Genomic DNA, 20,077 nt, shown 5'->3' with positions numbered 1-20,077 from the left:
GGTCGCCTGGATGTTATCTGACTTCATGAAAGAAATCCCCTCGGGCCACTCCACAAGAGGAGAACGCTGTCTGCCAGGCCCAACTCGACACAAATACACGCACAGATGCAAAAACATGAAACCACACCAAGCAGCGGGGTCACTCACACCCAAACAGAAACAGTAGACAGCATTTCCAGTTTGGCACAAAAAAAACAAAAAAAAAACAAGGTGACCAGAAACAGGAAATATCTTAACTTAACCATCACTCTTAAAGGTAAGCGTAGAAGTTCTTTTTCAAGACACAGACTTCCGTCAAGTTTAAAATGATTATGAATATTTAAAGAATTTTACACATATCCTATAGGTCAAAACAGTGCTTGGGTTCCCTTCTTAATTGGTTGAAAACTGCTGAAGGGATAGTGTAAAAAAAAAAAAAAAGAAGAAGAAGAAAAGGAGGTGAAAAGACTTGATTTTTACTGATCAGTCTTGTTGGATCTTCACAATTAGATCACACAGAGCCAAAGGTTTCAAATGATAATTTCATTTAAGAATAGAAAAAAAAAGCTTTGTTTTCTTCTTGCTTAAAGTCAGCGACAATGGGTAGTTTTTGATCTCTAATGGCCTGTTCAGGATCATGCCACGCAGCATTTCAGTCAGATTTAAGCCCAGACTTTAAATAGGCTACTCTAAAACTTTTATTTCACAATGTCCTGCTGCACAAACCAGCTGCTTTTGAGCCTACGGGTCACAAGCTGATGGCTGGACATTCGTTTTTAGGATATTGTTTTTGCTGGAGAGCTGACTTCATGGTTCCCTCAAGAACAATAGGTGCTCTCGCCACCACCATGAGTTAGACTGTGTGCGTTTTATGCTAGTTCTTATGGGGTGCACAGTTTCCAAAAACCTCCCCTGACCTTGAACGCCGAACAAATTAGGGGCAAAAAATGTGTTTTTGTCAAGCAAGCATGTTATGTAATCAGACGTACCAGCTACACGCTTTTATTGTTTTACTTTAAAAGACGACTACTGTTTATTACTGTTTATTACTACATATTATGTCCACCTCTTCACCATCAAGAGCATCCTGACCAACTTCAGTTACTGTACAATGCCGCCAAACAACATTCTGCAGATTGATCAGAACCAGAAAGAGCATTACCCAAGATCTACAGTGTTTTTGCACTGTAGATCTATGCTGTACACAAAGGACCACTTGCATATAGCAATGAGAAGGAAAAAAAAGTGTTTTTACTTTCATTCCAGACACTTTCATAAATTGGAATGAGCTCCATCTGAACAGAGAGAGAGAGAGAGAGACTGAGAAACACGCCACATGCTTGAGTCTCAGTCTAGAGGAGTGAGAGTTTGTTACCCCGATGTGCTAAGATAGCAAGTGGAGTCCTTGGCAATTATTTTTAAAAACCAGAAAATAGAGAGTGTTCTGTCCCTTCCAAGGCTGAGACTAACTCTTACTGACTCCAAACTGTCCTATACATACCATACCAACCTGCACCTCAAAATTCACCAAATAGTTCTTTTTACCTCTATTTTAAGATTAAGTAAGTATATATATATATATATATATATATATATATATATATATATATATATATATATATATATATATATATATATATATATAGCAAAGCTCTTACCTGAAGAGAATGTAATTCAGCATAGCACACACTACAAAGAGGTACATTTTGAAAGTTTGCACCTATACAGCTGTATAATTTAAGCACATAAAATGTACCCAGACATGTGCATTTCCCGCCCATAATCCATCTGTGGAGATCATAGAGTTTGAAAATCTCCAGTCTTTAAGAGACCCCAGCATCCATTGCCCCTTTTTCTAAAAGCACTGGAAATGGTACTACATGTGGAGTACATCCTGTCTTCCATTGTTATTGCCTTCACTCTCTCTATAAAAGGCCTACCTGCCTTCGGGGGCCACAACAGGCAGGCAAATGCACGCAGTAGCGCATTACAGAGCCATACTTTCCTGTCCCTTTGTGCTCAGTAATTGCCACAAAGCATCTTCTCGTGCAGCTAATTAAGTGAGTCTTCCTCATTGTCTCCCACTGCTATCACCTCCTCACACAGCCAGGGTATGGGGAGAAGGAGAGGGGGAAAGAGAGGGTTTAAAAAAGAAAGAAGCAGGAGGAGTAAGTAGGCAGAAGACATGGTGAGAATGAAGTCAAAACAAAGAAGGGAGGAAAGACAGAGATTTGCGTCTGCATGCTAATAAATGTTTACCAGTTGGAAAAGGTGCCTGCTGTCTTTGTTTGCTGGTGGGTTGAACTTTACAGCTGTCAGATGGAAATTATACTCCATTAAATCAATCTGCAAGCTGAGAAATTGATTATATTTTACACAGCCCACAATATTTGACAAATTATGCCTTTAAACACTAAAAATTGGAGTGTTAACCACTTTAAAGTTGGCACATGTTATTTTGCATGTGGTTTCCATACGGAGAACAGAACATGTGCTTGTTAATGATGTCAGTGTATACAAGGGTAAAAAAAAGGTAGTGATTTTAAAACTGCTCAAATTGACCTCAATACAGTTCCTTCAGTTCAAAGTTAGTTCAATGAGATCTAAATGTTGGCGTGGGCAGCTTTCCCTGCCTGTGTGGCTCCAATTCGCTCAAGCTGCTGTCCCGCACCTTTTAGATGCATCCTTGCTGCAACGCACCTGAATCCAATCAGAAGCTTACTACCAGATGTCTGCAGAACCAGAGGACATGCAGGTAATACATCCATTTGATTCAGTTGCGTAAGAGCAGGGTTGCCTGCTCTTGAAGTGTTGTATAGAGGTACATCAAGGTCTGCAGCAGTAACTGGGAGCACTGACAAAATTAAAATCACAAAAATCTATCCTTTACTATATTGGTACCTATAAGTAGTTCTGCACAATATTAGGAAGCTCCAATTGCGATATGATTGTGAAAACAATATCCGATTCTTTCAAATATACAGTTTAGTAAATTTGTGCATCTCTGCCTGGAGTTGTGCATTTTGTAGTTGTATACTGATGCACAACTTGATACTTATTGTACAGAACTTATAATAAACCAAACAAATGTGTTCATATTTTCTTGATATTATTGCTTTTAAGATGCTTTGGGTTGTCCACGCTGAGCTACTAGAAGATAAAGACCAGCAAACTTATACAAATTTCAGTTTGTTGAAAAGTTGCTAAAGAGGGCTAGAAAAACCTAACACACACACACACCCACACTTATCACACACTTTCCTCCTACTCCTCGCTCCTCTGTGACCTTTTCGAGGGTAGAGATGCATTTCTCTTAGCGTTAAATCCCCAAATTTTCTCCCCCACACCCCTAAAAAAAAGAACCCTGAACCTCTCCTTGAACTTCCACCATCATCACCCCCTTCCCATCCAGAATGTTTTTCCTTCCCACACTTGTCCTGACAGACAGACAACTAGGGTGACAACCTGGTGCAGAGAGACAGACAGAGGAAGGGGGCTTGCTTCCCAGTCTACCCCCTTCCACCTCACCCCACCCCGGCACCAGCACAATACAGCAGGGCATCTGGCACTGGAGTGGTAGTGCTGGGGGGTTAGGGGAGTTCAGAACAAAGCATGTACATCCCCCTCCCTGGAATATGATTATAATTTGTAAATAGCAGCTAAGACATGTACTTGTTAAAAAAGAAGGATATTTACTGCTACGGACCAGAGAAAGCACCAATAAATATATTTTTATGCCAAGGAGACTCGGCATCACCAAGTCTGAAATCTTTAATGTTTAACAAGCTGTTATATGAACTGAAGTGGTATCTGTATGTGTGTTTGTGAGCGCAGTTGCAGGTTGTTAATTTCTAGGGTTGCAGGATGAAGATGAGGCAATGCTGCCAACGGTCAAGAAATCGCTGCCTGCCACGAAGACGAGCCCCCCCCCCCGCGCGTTCGTCTGTCACAGAGACTGTTTGTCCTCCCCTCCTCCGCCTCCTCGTCCCGCGTATATACCAGTGTGTGCTTCTGTCTGTGTGCACACATAAAGTAAATGAGCGGCGTGTATGCATTGTCAGAAACCGCAGGCCCGGTGCATGTATTAGAAATGTGACTTGACCCCGGCCGGCTGAAGCGGGGTGTCCGCATCGGACCGGGCGTGGGAAAAAGGGGAGACCTCTTTTCACAGCTGCCTCTGCCGTTGCATTGAACCAATGAAGCTCCACCACCCCCAACCTGCCTCCGCCGCTTATACCCCCCACCACCACCCTCTACCCTGTGTCCGCCCCCCACCCTTTTGCTTTCCATTCACTCCGTAGCCCCGCTGGCTTTCAGAGGATCCCCCCATTCCTCCCTCCTCTGTCCGTCACCCTTCTGCACCCCACGATCACAGCCACCACCAATCTTTAATACAGCCACCATTCAGCATTGAGATGCCAGAGGCCACAGTGCTTCAAGGTCAAACTAAAGAAACAAATAACAATGCAAAAAAAAGAGTACATAAAAGCAACTTTTATTCTGCATACTTGAATAAAAGCAAACTTCCTAATTCCTCAATATCCCCGTTTTAAGTCTTGTTTGCGAAACTCTTCAAACAGTTTTTTCCCTCTGTCCTCTTGACATTCTCCTTTCCATTGTTTCTGAATTTGAAATTTAATTTATGTTAACATACACCATCACTCTACACGTGATTGGCTTCCCACACACAGCCATCTAAGGCCTCCTCTTTTCACCCAACGTTTTCAGTCAGAGGCATTCATCTCTTATCAAGCTGGTCATCATTTCAAATAAAACAGTAAGATATCAAGAGCACCCCCCAAACCCCAAAAACAGAAATCACCAAACAACAAGCTGCTTAAATCGGTGTGTTACTTTACAAAACAATAGCTTGTTGGCTATGTGTTTGGTTTAAGGCTTGAACTTTATTTCTTTCTGACTTTTTTCCATTTGTTGTTTTATATTTATGCAACAAACTTAGAGTGGAAGAGGAGCATCTTTTTCTTTCAGTTTATTATATTTAAGTATTATTGGTAACATATTTTCATAAAATATGGACATAGTCATAAAAATGCCATGCTTCCATTAATTGGGTATGGTATGTTTTTTTTGGGCAAGTTAGGACCTCAGATGAACGTATAATAACTCTGATTGGTCAATATAACTTGTGAACTGAGAAGTACTTATGACACGTTTGGCAGACTCCCAGTTCCACCAGGTGTTTGCTAGTTGCTGCTGCCGCTAGTCTAGAGGTCCTGTGGGGAAACATGGAGGAGGTTGCCCGAGGAGCAGCTTTATGGAAATAAGTGACACATTGTATGAGCAAGCGTTTAGGCAGCCCCAAACAGCTGCCTAAATAGATTCAAGGATTCTTCAAACATCCACTAATGAGTAAAAGCAACACTCCAGGTATGTGTTTGATGAGGGAATAGCCTTACAACATGACATAAAGCTCCAAAATGTCCATTTTTCAAAACACCAGCCGTATAATTGATTCTTTTTTTTTTCTATTACCTTCATCTTCACACCAATGCAATATCATCCTCTGTGAGGCAGCCATGGAAACTGTCACCTCTGAGTGAAATCCTCTGATTCAATTCAGCCAGAACATTGCTTAAATATGAATGAAATAATGGTCAACAGGGGTTAAGGTGGCTCATGTGCATGTATGTATAGGGGTGTGTCAAGGTTTAAAGCAGTAACTGGGAGCACTGACAACAACACCCTTCATGGTGGAAGTTGTTACTGAGGGAAGAACACTCTTATCATCATCATCATCATCAGAGTGGTGTTGAATAATTAACTCAGAGAAAGCAAAGAGATGTACAAACTTTCTGGAAACTGTTTTCAGCTGTTATTCAAAGCTGCCTCCAAAATGAGGCTGGAGATCTCAGAAAACAGCAGGACCCTCTTGCATCGACTTGGATCTTGTGTTATCATTCCCATGTGACATCATATGTTATTTATAGTAACTAAAGAGAAATCTAAATCTCAAAAAACTGGTATTGAATTGTCACAGAATGTGCAAAATAGCTCCAACAGGTTCTCAGAAGTGGTGCCGAGCTCTGTCTGGCTACCCGGCTGGGACACCAGCTGTGTTGAGGAAATGTTGAGAGGCAGCACGAGGGGGCAGTGACGGCGTGGGGAGGTCGCAGCCAAGGACCTGAAAGAACTCCATCTCCCTTGGCCAACATGCCATGACGGTGTGGAGCAGCAGTCTGAATTGGTTTCTCTGGGGTGGCGGTGATGGCGAGATGAGCCCAAATAGAGGGAATGGCAAAGGAGGTGGGGTGGGGGGGTGGGGGGGTAACTGAGATACGGTACATACAGAGGTATGTGCCAGAGTGAGAGATGTCAACTGGATCTGAGGTACTGTAAATGAGCAGATTAAAGCTTCCCTAGTCTTTGACTCTTTCCATATACATGAGCGTGCTCAACTGTGAAAGCAACAGTGTTGACGTGTGAAATCGCACATCCTGCTGTCTGCACTTCCTAAAGAAACAAATACATAACCTGCCCGCAAGGTCCTTAAGGAGGAAAACACAGTAGGAATGCAGACGTCTGCATGCGAGTTCTTAATATGCTCTTACATTTACAAAGAAGACGCAACGAGTGTCACTTCTGGATTATTATATCTCTGTATCAAACATAGCCGGTAGCTATGCCTTCACTTCTAAAGCTTGTGTCCAGCCAAAGCCTGTTTGCATCGATTTGACTAGTTTGTGGATATGATATTGACTAAGTAGACCGGCAGCCCTCATTGAGTTGAGGCAAAGCAAAAGGAGCTTTAAGAGGTGGTCGAACGCGATGGAGGAGGATAGCCACAGGCTGTGAAATATCCTCTGATCTTTTCTTGTCTGATTCTCAAACGCAACCTCTTCTCTCTTGAGGTGGGAGAAAAGCTGATATAGAACTAGGCCAAAGTCACAGAATGCTCATCTTCTAACCCTAAAGGGAAATAATAATAATAATAAAAAAAAATCACTTCCTTTGTTTCTCTTCTATGGCGGCCCCTATATCTCGACATGTCGTTCGGCCTCCTTCTCTCCCTCCACTTTGTTCTCCACAGGAGGCAGAGCATGCACGAGCTGAGCAGCGTTCGCTGCCTGCTGCAGCAGTCAGGAAAGTGAAGGTAATCTTTAGTCCTGTCACTCAACGCTGAGAGGGAAACTGAGAAGAAAGCGAGCAAGGCGCATACTTCAGCCGTCCATCACCTTCAACATAATGCGTACTTTTACGAAAACACACAGCGAGAATGGTTTTGCTGGGTAGAAAACCGAGTTTTGGTGCAAGTTCATGAAACATGTCGAACATTAATAGATAGAATTTTTTTTTTTTTTTTTTTAGAAAGTTTGAGAAATAAAGCTATTTCTTTACATAGTAAGGGAGTTAAAAGATGTTTTGTCAAAGTGCAAGGAATTTTTTTAATCATTAAGTCTTGACAAAACAAAAGAGAAAAAAAAAGTTTCTATTCTCCATATGACACAATACAGAAAAGTAAGAATTAGAAGTTATGGAAAGAGGGAATTAGTAAGTAACTTAGCCACCCTGTCAGTCTCTCTACATGAGCACACCTCACCCACATATCAGTCTAAACCACACTGCCACTATACGTTTTAAGGCTTAAAAAAAAAAAAAAAAACCTGGGACAAATGTAAAAAAATATGATTTACACATTTATCCATTTATCTGCCGACACCAAAGAATCAAACAAATTGAAAAATTATAAAGAATGTGGTCAGAGGTGACTGACTAGGAAGGTGAGGAGAGCAAACTAGTAAATATTCATCCTGAACATGAGGGTTAACCACAAGAAAGTATGTCAAGTTATTAAAAAGTTACAGTATATAAAACATATACATTTGCTGCTCTTCCGGTAGAATGGATTTTTTTTTTTCCTTTTGAGAAGTCGAAGAATCTAGAATAGCACAACTTTTTCTTCTAATTTCTGACACACTGCCTGTCACTTAGCTGACAAGAGACTTTCAGAATTTCTCCCACTTACAACAGAGACAAATTTGTCTTTCAAATATCTGTTTATCAGCCTCTATCCAACCAGCGAGCCCAAATTAAAAACCAGCTAATACATTTATTTTTTTTCCCAGTTGGCTACTGTGTAAAGAGCAGGAAAACAAAATAATATTCTTTGCAATAGGCACATTTATTTGAAGATTACTGCTAAATGCCTAGTTATATGTTTTTACATGTTCTGTATTAACACCAAAATAATAAAGTTCTGTTTTGTATTTAGCAGGAGGTCTAAATATGGCCTTTGTATTTTACATAAAAGCAGTTAGGTATGTTTTATTTTAACCATAATATTTATACTCAAGGTTTACCATTTGGGAATTGCATACAGACCTATGTGTGAGGTATGAAATAAACAGAGAGTTGTTATTCGGGGTGCCACATTTAAAAACTTTTCCTCTGGTCATGTTGTTTGAGAGATACGTGCACCTAGTTCAAGTTCAAGTGAGAGGACAACAGCAGATCAGGTGCAGCAGAGCAGGACTTTGTCTCACCTCTGACGTCAGAGCGATGATCTGACCCCGTCGCTGACCTCTGCTCCTCAGGCCAGAAGGTCGGCTGCCTGTGACTTGCAGGCCTGCGAATGAGGTGCGAGTGTTTCTGTAGGACTTCAGTTACTCCTGTAAAACACGAAAACACTATTCTTACAAAAGTGCTCTCATGATGCTTAAATTCTCAAGCAAAATGTTTGATATCTCACAGAAGAAGTTTTTCTTCTTCACCTTATGTTGGATTTTTGCAAATGAATATTACATAAGATGTTTAGTCATGAAGTAGAAATGTTAGCAAAGACTTCCAACAAAAAAAACTATTTAATAAATTGTGTTAAAGCAAGACATAGCATTATTCACAAAAGCTTCAGTGAATAAATGTGAAAAGTTGGAAGTGCTGCCTTTTAGTAAATCTTAAGAAAGAGTATTAAAAATGATGCACTGATAGGTCTTTTGAAAGATTTGCTAATTTCCTTTTTCAGATACCGGCAAGGAGTTTCTCCCCATTTTCTCTTACAGCTGGTAAATCCACATAATTCACACAAAGACATGCACACACCCGCACGCAGAGCAACACACCTCACAAGCGATTACACAAAATGCTCAAAGATTACATCCACTGAAATCTGACGTCCTCCGTGGGTTTAAAGCCTGCATGTCAGCCCTTTCAATCCCCCCCTCCCCTTTTTCTCTTGCATGGGTCAGAGGCTGTTGCTAGGCTACCAAACCCAGAATACATAAGTTCAGAGAAAAAGGTTTATATAGGGCACTGCAATCCAAGGTAAAAACGATAACGGGAAGCTGATGACAAAATATGGATTTAGATCACTGAGATTCAAACACTGTCAAGTGTGGATGAAAGCCGTGGAGGAGAAGGTAGAAGAAGAACTAGTTAGTAGTTTTCAATGATGACATTAAGACAGTCTCTGCAAAGGCTTCTCTTGCAAACATATAAGTCATGTTGTGATGGGATCAAAGCAAATCTCTGAGTGTGCAAAAAGGCCTGCTCTGCAGCCCACTGTATTCTGTCATGTTTATTACAGCCCGTAGTGACAAAAAATGAGGCACTCTGGGTGTTGCAATAACGCGCCGTCTCATAAACACAACCGAGGAAGCACGCGTGTAAATGTGGGGACGCGTGTGCGCCCACACTCATGCACGCCGCAGTGGAATCTAGTGGCCAAGTGTGACACAATCAAGATAACATCTGTGGGATAGTGAGCTTGCAGCCAGGCTGTAAAGCTAAAACAATGGCTCTATTGTGTGCAGGGTAGAACACAGTGCGTCCGATCTGTGGCCAGTGCCACATCCATTCGTGCACCTGGCAAACGAAATGGACGGCAGAACCAGTGGGCGAAACTTTGCGAAAGCGACAGATTTAAATCTCTCTAACTTGCTGCTGCATCGCTTTGTGTTCTTCGTTAACACGGCCGTCTCGACGCGTGCGGAATAAATCGAGACAGCAGACACTATTAAGGGCATTCAAGCAGATGTACAAATGGAGACGTACAAATCACCAAGACAATGGAATGTTTAATGCAGCCTTATGGCAGGTGCTCAAGAGATAGACCCAGTCTAGACTGGGCTCCATCTGGTGCGTAGAGGCCTCCTCCTCACGCCCCAGACAGACACATATTAATGTGGGAAAAAAACACACGTCTAGCCTGCCTCTGTGAATGCTCACCAGACTGCATTTGAATCTCAAAGGGGCTCTCCACATATCCTCCATTTATTAGCCCTCAGCAATGCATTATTTTTTTTTTTTTTTTGCTGGAACAGGGCGAACATGGGGAGGACGGCCTTGTTGGTGTAGAACAATTGCGGCTGACGGATCATGCTGTGCTATAAATCCCCGGCTCAGAGTTGAACCTTTATCTTTAAGGGACATACAGTAAGAACATGGGCTTCTGACATTCAATTTCAGGGGCTATTTTTGTCAAATCACAAAAGAGAGACTGATGGTGGCGTTTGATATTGACTTCAGTACCTAAAATAATTTACATACTGGAATACTTGGATTAACAGGCTTAGCAAGACGTCAGTGTCCAGCTCCTCGATCAAATTATGGTAAATGCCTCTGAACAGCACATTTGCAAATCATAAAATGACCATTAATAGCATCAATTTAAACTACAATTTAAAACCAAAAAGTGTCAACGCAAACTGCAAGGCTATGCTAGGGCAACACAAACAGGGCTGTAGCGACACAAAGACGCAGCAGTTCTAGCATTTTCTCTGATCTGTGATGCAGTGGAAACTGGGGCCTATAGCACCATGCAGGCAGTCAGGCAGGATCTGTGCTGCTGCACACCTACACTCAGCACACATGCAGAAACACAAGCAGCCACTCAGCTTTAGAAGCTATAACACACAAATGACTTGATCAAGTTCAACAGGCTTTACCACTATGGAGTTAAACCTTTCACTCAGACGGGCCCCTCCTCGACTTGGATGGAGAAGAGAAGAAGCAGGTCAAGTTACAAGACAAACTGGGTTATTAAAAACAGGCCAAGGTGACCATGCTGACCCTGTCTCAGTAGCAATGAGGGTCATATTTTAGGGAAAGTGGGTCTGTTAAAGCCTGTTTTGGTGATTCACTTAAATCCAGGGATATAAGATTTTACCTTTGACAAGCACAAACTGAACTGGAGAACTGTCTCATTTCCTCTCTTAAGCTTGACATACTGACACGTGGGCCAGTTGGAGAGTCCAGTGGAGTAACTTTGAGTAAAATGTCACAGTTTCATGACATTATAGAATTTATTTTACAAATATCTAAAGCAAAATGTTGGAACGGCTAATTATTTTTTAAAAATAAAATAGCATGTCTTTTCTCTTTTGTATAGTAGGACATAAAGAGCTAATGACTAAGCTAAGATGTGCTCCTTAGGTTTCCATGGGTGCAGTAGTTCCCAAATGTAACAGATTCCTGACAGCTGAATTTCTCCTTCTTGCAAGTGGGAGAGAAGGTCAGAAACATCCTTGCAGCCAGCTAGCCATCAGTGTGCAGCAGCACGTTAGAGAGGCAGTCTCGGATAAAAGAACTCTATTATCTCAGGAAGTTTCTTATTAAAATTATTTTAAACCACATGAATGTGATGATGGAGATTGTGTGCGATCTTAAAGATATAACTTTTTAAAAAAAAACAAAAAACGTATCTTGACACTACGTCAACACACGCCGAAGATACAGCTGGAAACTAGTCTACTTCTCTTTTTTTTGTAACATGTCAAGCCCTGAACATGGAATCTCATCTTCTTTGTGGCACATGACAAAGTGAAGCTTATCTAGCCAACTTTTTTTTCTTAAAATGAGACTTTACATTGATGTGCAAATGCACCAAAGCATGATAATACAACAATGCAGTTACTTTTCGTTGTTAATACCCCTTTCCATTTCAGAGATGCAAGGCATAGTTGGGGCTGCTGGTAGAACACGTGACTCCCAGGAGTCCTCCAATCGGGTGCCTCTGACATCGTGCACATGTCACCTTGTGTCTGCTGTTCAGCGGCGTCCAAGTAGCAATGAATAAAAAAGCGGCACATTCGGCCACGTGCCGTGTAGTTCCAAACTGGGAATGGTCCATTAAGACACCAGCATCAGTGCGTTTATCATCCTCATCATCCCTCGGCGAATGGAGCTTGTGTCCGGCTGCTAACTACTGTCACTCCAAGCAACCCTCTTGATCAAAAATAAATAAATAATTGTAGTCCCACGAATCCATCTTTTGAGGAAGGATCGCCTCTCTTTTCCGCAACGATGATCTTCCAAGGCGGAAGAAGGTGCTCCATCGGCGCAATCCACCGCGGGGCTCTCCATCCTCAAGCTGCATCCCTCCCTCCGTGCACGCATGCATCCATCGGCTCATCCAGCCAGCTCAAGCAGTCCACCCCCCCACCCACAACCAACCGCTTCTCGCTCCGCTTCCAGCTCGCTCCGCCGTGACGATTGCGGAATTAGTTTGTACATTCGGTTCTCTAGCTTTATGATATTACATAAACTCATACAGCTAGATAACCAAAGAGAAAAACTAACCCACGTCTCTTAAAGGGGCCGCCGCTGGGAGCTGCCTGTGTTGTGGTCACATGGAGCCATTGCAATCCGCCTTGCATGAACGCGCCTCCCTCTCTCCGTCTCCCGATCTGCCTTTCTAATAGACGCGCGTAATTGCGCGCACCCACAAAAACAGGTTACACTCAGTGAGATTAGTGCATATATATGTATGTACGTACACACAAGAAAGTATTTTTGTGTCTTTTGGTTTGCCACATTTCTAATAATAATAACAACAATAATAATCATAATAATAATACCTCTAAACAATCTCCATCATCACAACATAAAGTCCACCATCCTTCTCCATCCTATCTCAGTTCTCCAACAAAACAAAAAAAACATTTTTTTTTTTTTTTTACTTCAGCTTGTGTAAAAACCTGAAGCATCTGCGGTGTGAAGTCATGCCACTGCAGGATGATGATGATGATGATGATGATGATGATGATGATGATGATGATGATGATGATGATGATGACACGCCCATCTATCGCCGACAGAAAGGCTTAACGACATCTAATAACCGTGAGTTGCTCTGTTAATAACACAACACAGCGTCAAACCAAAACTGCTACACGCCATCACACAACTCGTGAGCTGAGATAAGACACTTCCTCCGAAGCACAGGCCCCCTCGCACTCGGCCGGCTCATTGTTGCTTTTTAAATGCCAGTTCACATCGACCCATTTCAAACCACAGGACCCATAATGTTTACACCGCTGAGTGAATTAATCCGCCAACGTTTGAAAGAATGACAAACTACCAAGAGCTTGTGCAACCATATATATATATATATATATATATATATATATATATATATATATATATATATATATATATATATATATATATATATATATATATATATATATATATATATATATATATATATATATATATATATATATATATATATATATATATATAGATAGATAGATAGATAGATAGATAGATAGATAGATAGATAGATAGATAGATAGATAGATAGATAGATAGATAGATAGATACACACACACTGTATAGGATGGCTTCCAGCAAAATGTCAGCAATGTGACCTCCAAGAAAAACCCAGTCCTGCCTCACTGAGTGATGCTGCTTTTGTTTCAGTAATTTAGTGATAGTGACAAGCTAAAGGAAACCGAGGTGCTTTCAGGACAGTATTAATCATCGGGCTTTCCTTTCTTTTCTTTTTTGTTTTGGTTGTTTTCCAGAAGCACCACCCCCATGCCACCGGGATGTGGCGTGGGTGTAAGGTTTTTTATTTTTTATTTTTTTTTACGTAAAGTAAAAAGGTGTTCACTTATTTATTTTATTGATTTGTTTTAATCCAATAATACATTTATACATGTTTTCTGTTCCTTACTTTGGAGTATTTATCACATTCATGTATAAAAATAATTTTAAAAAACAATAATTAAGTTCTACACTGACTTGTTTTCACCCCAAAATATCATCTGAGCAACCTAATTAAAAAGTTCCTGCTTGCTTTAAACACTTTTTAGAACAACTTGCAATGACAATAAGCTACTCTGATGTAAAGTGTTAGCCTACCTGAACTTCACTGATGACAATCATCCAGCAGCTCCTACTTTTAATTGCGCATTAGCGTTAATATAAAACTAAGACAAAGTATGTCAACAGCACAGGTCACATAACAAAGACTGTTGTTAAACAAAATACAGTTACATCAATGCGATGTATGGAATGCGATGTACTTTAACAGCACGGTGACGTAAAGAGAGAAAATAGTCACGTAATAGTTTTACAGTGCAGATCCATTTAGGTGGAAACAACATGATAAATAAAAATGAATTAAAGTCGTTGATTTAACCAGATGGTTCTATCGTTTAGTAGGTTTGCTAAACATGTTTTCTGAGGACGTATACCTGACATTTTCTAGCCTATTCTCGGGGGGGGGAACAAGTCGGTTAAATGACAATTAAAAGCGAAAATACTCACAAGACTTCATTATTAAAGGAAAAGAGCTTCCAGTCAATGTGCTTTCCCATCAATTCAATTTCGGTTTAGGGCCATCACTCCCTGGCGCGCTGCATGCATGACGCTGCTCGTCTTGGTAACCACGTGGGCTGACGGCCGGCACGTGAAGACAAAGCCCCGGCTTACACAGAGCAGCACGCACTGTCTCTCAGTGTGTGAAAACATCGCGCACATAAGATGGAGGGGAAATATGCAGCAAGCGTTGAGAAAATAAGAGGCTTTGAGTGAGTCAGATGTGACACAGGGCCGCTTGGTGCTCCCCACGGGAGGAGACAGGGGAGAGGGAGAGAGGGAGAGAGGGTGGGGTGGGGGGAATAGGGGGTTACACACTGTCAAAGGACATGAAGGCATGCTTGCTGACACGCAAACACGTGAATGGCCACGAAACAGGACAACCCATGAGACGTGAACACGGATCTGAAATTAGAAGGTGATCTATCTATCTATCTATCTATCTATCTATCTATCTATCTATCTATCTATCTATCTATCTATCTATCTATCTATCTATCTATCTGTCTATCTGTCTATCTGTCTATCTATCTATCTATCTATCTATCTATCTATCTATCTATCTATCTATCTATCTATCTATCTATCTATCTATCTATCTATCTATCTATCTCTGCAGCCTAATTCTGCTGCATCTCATCATGAGCTCCTTAAAAGTTCCTTTATTTATGTTATACGTCTGCCTGATCCAATGAAAAACATCTGTAACATCTGGCCCCCAGCGGCGAGTTACAAATCCACAATAACCACATGGTCACTATTACAGCTCTATAAAGTGGCCAGGTTTCGCCCTGCATATGATGATGATGATGATGATGATGATGATGATGAAGATTATCATCATTATTATTATTATTATTATTATTATTATTATATTGTAAAATGTGATTATAAGTGTAAAAAAAACACTGCTTTTGACAAGTGGATGCTATGAGAAGGTGCTCAGGGCTAATATTTTATAAATAATAATAATAATAATAATAATAATAATAATAATAATAATAATAATAATAATAATAATAATAATAATAATAATAATAATAATAATAATTTGGTCACAAACCATTTCATTTCTGTATTGACAACCCATCTGAGCAATTTCAGTTATTGTTCTGAATAATATTTTCAATGAGAATATCTGAAAGTATATTTGAAGGCTTGTGGACAACAGCCTCAACAGATCCACGATTTTTCTAATACAGTAATAGTAATAACAATAAAATTCAGGTAATCATAACAGAACCTGAGCCCAAAATAAGCTTTGCCTTGCTTTCTCTCGATTTGTGTGGTTGGTAAAACCACCCAGTTGAAATGTGAACTGCCCTGCTGCTGTCGTTCTCTGTGTGGGTAATTGTCTAAATGAATCATTTCAAAATAAATAAATAAAATAGGTAAATTAAGGTAAATATTATTTTCATTCTTTAAAAGTGAAATGTCTCACAAGGTAAAAAAAAGAAGAAAAAAACATGAAAAAAAAGACGACTCCCTTTCTACACACATTTTCTTTTTTCATAATCTCACCTTTAAGACATTGAGGCTTACAGTACATTTTCTTTTCTCACACTTGAAATAACATTAAATGAATCATTTCATAATAATAATAATAATAATAATAATAATAATAATAATAATAATAATAATAATAATAATAATAATAATAATAATAATACGTTTTTCTTATTTTGCTACAATTTATCTAAGGCACAAATTTTAAAAAACACGAGCTATGTATACATAGCCGGGGGCAAACATAACGTTGTAAACCTACTGTAAGATCTGTGGGCGTGTGTGTGTGTGTGTGTGTGTGGGGGGGGGGGGGGGGGTAGGTGTGTGTGGAAGAGAGAGGGAGAGGGAAAGGGAAAGAAAGAGAGAGGTAGAGAGATGTATTTTCTTTGCCCGCGGCGCAAAGTGAACATACAGTACGTTAATGCAGATTGACTTTCAGTTCTTCCTCTCATCAGCTGAACACGCCCCCTGGGTGCGTCACGTCCTACCACATATAAATACCGTAAGCCATCCAACCAAGGTAAGCCTTAAAGCTTTATTCCAGCCTATTTATTTCTACCGTGCTAACCTTTCTTCTTAATTGCTTTTTGGTATGCTTTTTGAATACATTTTTTTCCAAAAATACCCGCAGATTAGTTTTGTTCCTGCTCCGTGAATTGAATGCAGTTTCCTGGGGATTTTTATTTATTTTTTAACAACAAACCCTACTGAAATCTAACAAAAATAGAAATGTAATATACCAGAATGTTGCGGAATGTAAAAATGTCATTATTTTAGGGATAATAAGACTGCATTTCGTCGACGTTAGCGCTCGGACGGAGAAAAGCAACATCTCTGTCCGTGGTGCTGAAACGAACGCAATTATATTTGCTGTTTGGATGATGGGAGACCAAAAATACAAATAAAGGGGAAAAAAAATAAAAACGAGGGAACGTTTGAGTTTGTTCAAAAAGCTTTAACACAATTGAACTCTATTTAGATAATATGTAATTGCCTGTTTGGGTTTTTGGAAAAGGAAAAAATACCCTTCTTTTATATTGTTTTTGTTTTATGCGTCGTTACTGTATTCAAATGAGGACCCAACCAAAACGCCTAAGGTGTCTATTTGTTAGCCTAATGAAAAATGAAAATTCTATTACTATTTCAATAGGTCTTACCTTTGGCATTCCTTTAGAGATACAGTTGCTGCTCATTTTTAATATGGAAAAAAGTTTTCATTTTTAAAATATGATTTTATAACGTGCTATTTTTGCCACTTTTGGACTTTAACAGTTTAAGCTGGTTGGACTGGTTGAATAAGGAAAGGAAAAGCAAAGTGCAGCTCTCAAGTTCTATAAAAACACATCTGACCGTTTTTAATATATAAAAAAGTACTGATTTGTTTGTTTTGTGAGCAGCTGTATTCAATTTGAAGGTATTGTTCTGTAGCCAGCTACCCAGTAATACCAATGTAATTACATCAGGCCTATACTTGTTGCACAGTAAAAGAAAGAAAAAAAGAAAGAAAGAAGCAAAGAAGGAAAGAAAGAAAGAAAGAAAGAAGGACTGAGAGAAATGGCGATTTGAAGTGTAACTTTCTTCAAATTGTGATTTATTTCTAAAATTATTTCCTTTATTCTACCACCAAAAATATTTAAAATGTAATAGACAAAGTAGTCACAAAACTTTAGTTTTTACTTAAAGTGTGTAAGTATATACATTAATGTTTATTGTGTAGAAATAATCATTTAAATTCATATTGTTATTTAAACAAATTTTAAATAGGGAACAAAATGACATAAAAAATATATTAGTACTTTTAAAAGTTAGTGGCTATATATTTTTTTTCAGCTTCAGCGGTCTTATCAATTAATTTCACACGGTTCCTCCGGAGAACATTTTCCCACAAACAAGGTACTTACAAAAAAAAAAAAAAGAAGAAAAAAGAAAGAAAGAAAAAACGAATGGAAGGAAGAACAGGGGCGTGGGTAAAAAAAGAAGAAAAAAAAATCGTCCGATAATAGAAAGAAAAAAGTCAACATCAAGTTCAACGGCGTGCTGGTGCTCATTATCATTACAATGCTGTCTGGGAGCACACACAAGTCTTCTTAACAAGGGGCTCTGGCGTCAAGTCCCTCCACCTCCCAGCCGAGGGGACATTTTCCCAGGCTCTGCTAACAATCACACAACTGTTTGCTTTCTAAGCGCCGCGCAGCTCCGGGGCCACTCAGCTCAGCCCGCCTCAGCTGCGCTCAAGGTGGGACGGAACAGCCGGGCTGCCACTCATCAGTCCGGGTCTCAGTACATCTGACATATCACCCCTTTAAGAGGCACACTTTAACCCACAAGAAGCTATTATTATTATTATTATTATTATTATTATTATTATTATTATTATTATTATTATTATTATTATTATTATTATTATTATTATTATTGTTGTTGTTGTTGTCGGGAAAATTGAGTTCATCTTTAACGAGATTTACGTGAGGAATACTTACAAGCCATAAAAAGCGAATACATCCCGCATCTCCGGTTGAAGTCCTTCCAGAATTTTAAGGCACGTTTCTACGGGTGGATCTCTCAGTCAGGAGGAACCTTACATTACCAAAGCCCCAAAAGTCCAGGGGGCAAACCCCAGTGACACGCGTCCACTCCAAAGCGGTGCAAGTGGATCCCATGCAGAAAAAGAAAAAAGTTTAAAAACGAGAGAAAATAAACGTGTAGCCACCACTTCACTGTCTCCGCATCTCCTCACTACCCTTGGATGACAGAATAGAGGAAGCTGCCGGGTCGCTGGTCCCCTCCTCTCTCTCTCTCTCTCTCTCTCTCTCTCTCTCTCTCTCAGACACGCACTCAAAGCGGCCGCAGTTGCACCATGTTCTTGCACGAACCGTACAGCAACGCAACAGCAACACAGTATTCCCGGACCACCGTGAGTCCCCACGGCTGGAGTTGGATCTTCGTGTCCTCGCGTGGTTTCCAGCATCTGACAGACGTGCTGCGCCACGTGCAGCCCTCTTTCTGCGCGGCAGTGACGGGACGCATAGAGACGTGGAGGACAAAGCACCGGGACCTTTTCTTTTTTTTTTTTTTCAGACACATGCATGCCAACTCGCGTCCGTAGTTTTGCCCCCTTTTTTATCCTACATGGTAGAGAGGAGGGAACCAAGAATATCCACACTTTGATGAAGAGGCGCACTTTCGCAGATGGGGTTTATGTGCTACAATAACGAAGCTCTCACATCTTATCGTGTGTCCTATTTCTTCATAGCAAAGCATCCAAATGGCAATACACACAGACAAAAAAAAACAAACAAAACACCACGCCACCTTGAATGAGTGGTCCCCACTCCTGCACGCATGATGCATGTCTCTTCTCTGAGGCACCTGTGCCAGCGTCGTAAGAGAGAAAGGAGGAGAGAGCGAATGAGAATGCCTCCAGCAGCAGCGGCAGCAGCAAAGCGTGTAAACGCTGTGTAGTTCCCGTGTAGCTATGAGCCCGAACCGCAGGAAGAACGCGCTGTTATCGAGCAATCTGAAGTGGAGAGGGTTAAATGCGGAGCACGCACCAGCGGTGTGCGCGGGGCTGATGTCGCAGCGGCAACCTCGGCAGCGGCCAGCAGATGCCGATGCCTCTACACTGAGCTCCGGTGGGTCACGCTGCTTTACGCGGTGCGACGTAACTAGCAGGACACACAGCGGGCACTCGCGTACATCTCGACTTTAGAGGAAGGTGTTAAAAATACACCAAATGAAACAATTATATTCCAAAAACCGGCATTCAGGCTGTTGGCGTGTTTTGATGAGGCAAAGGAAGCAGCGTGAATGCGTCGTAAAAAAAAAGAAGAGGGGGGTTGGAAGCAGGTGCGCCACTAAAAATTTTACGTGTTAAGCTGCGTGCTGACGTAAGGGAGAGCGCGTGCGCCGGGATGTTATTCCAAATATGTTACCCATAGAGTTAGCATGTGGGATATGCATAACACTGAGGGGCTTGCACAGGAAATCTGTTGGCATGACTTATTTTCTACAACACTATTTTAAAGAACAG

General features: G+C 40.6%; 1 long non-coding RNA gene across 1 annotated transcript in view; it reads right to left on the bottom strand.

Moving 5' to 3' along the window:
- The window catches only part of LOC122838322, a 45,934-nt gene extending 26,600 nt beyond the window's left edge, over positions 1-19,334 (bottom strand). Inside the window, exons 1-2 of the long non-coding RNA XR_006371881.1 lie at positions 18,528-19,334; positions 8,481-8,606 (exon numbers count right to left, since the gene is read on the bottom strand). This is a non-coding gene — a long non-coding RNA (uncharacterized LOC122838322). The remainder of the gene's footprint in view (positions 1-8,480; positions 8,607-18,527) is intronic.
- Positions 19,335-20,077: the final 743 nt, after the last annotated feature.

Source organism: Gambusia affinis, linkage group LG10 (genome assembly GCF_019740435.1).
Source record: "Gambusia affinis linkage group LG10, SWU_Gaff_1.0, whole genome shotgun sequence".
NCBI classification, from domain to species: Eukaryota; Metazoa; Chordata; class Actinopteri; order Cyprinodontiformes; family Poeciliidae; genus Gambusia; species Gambusia affinis.
This window is presented reverse-complemented; position numbering and strand designations above follow the sequence as displayed.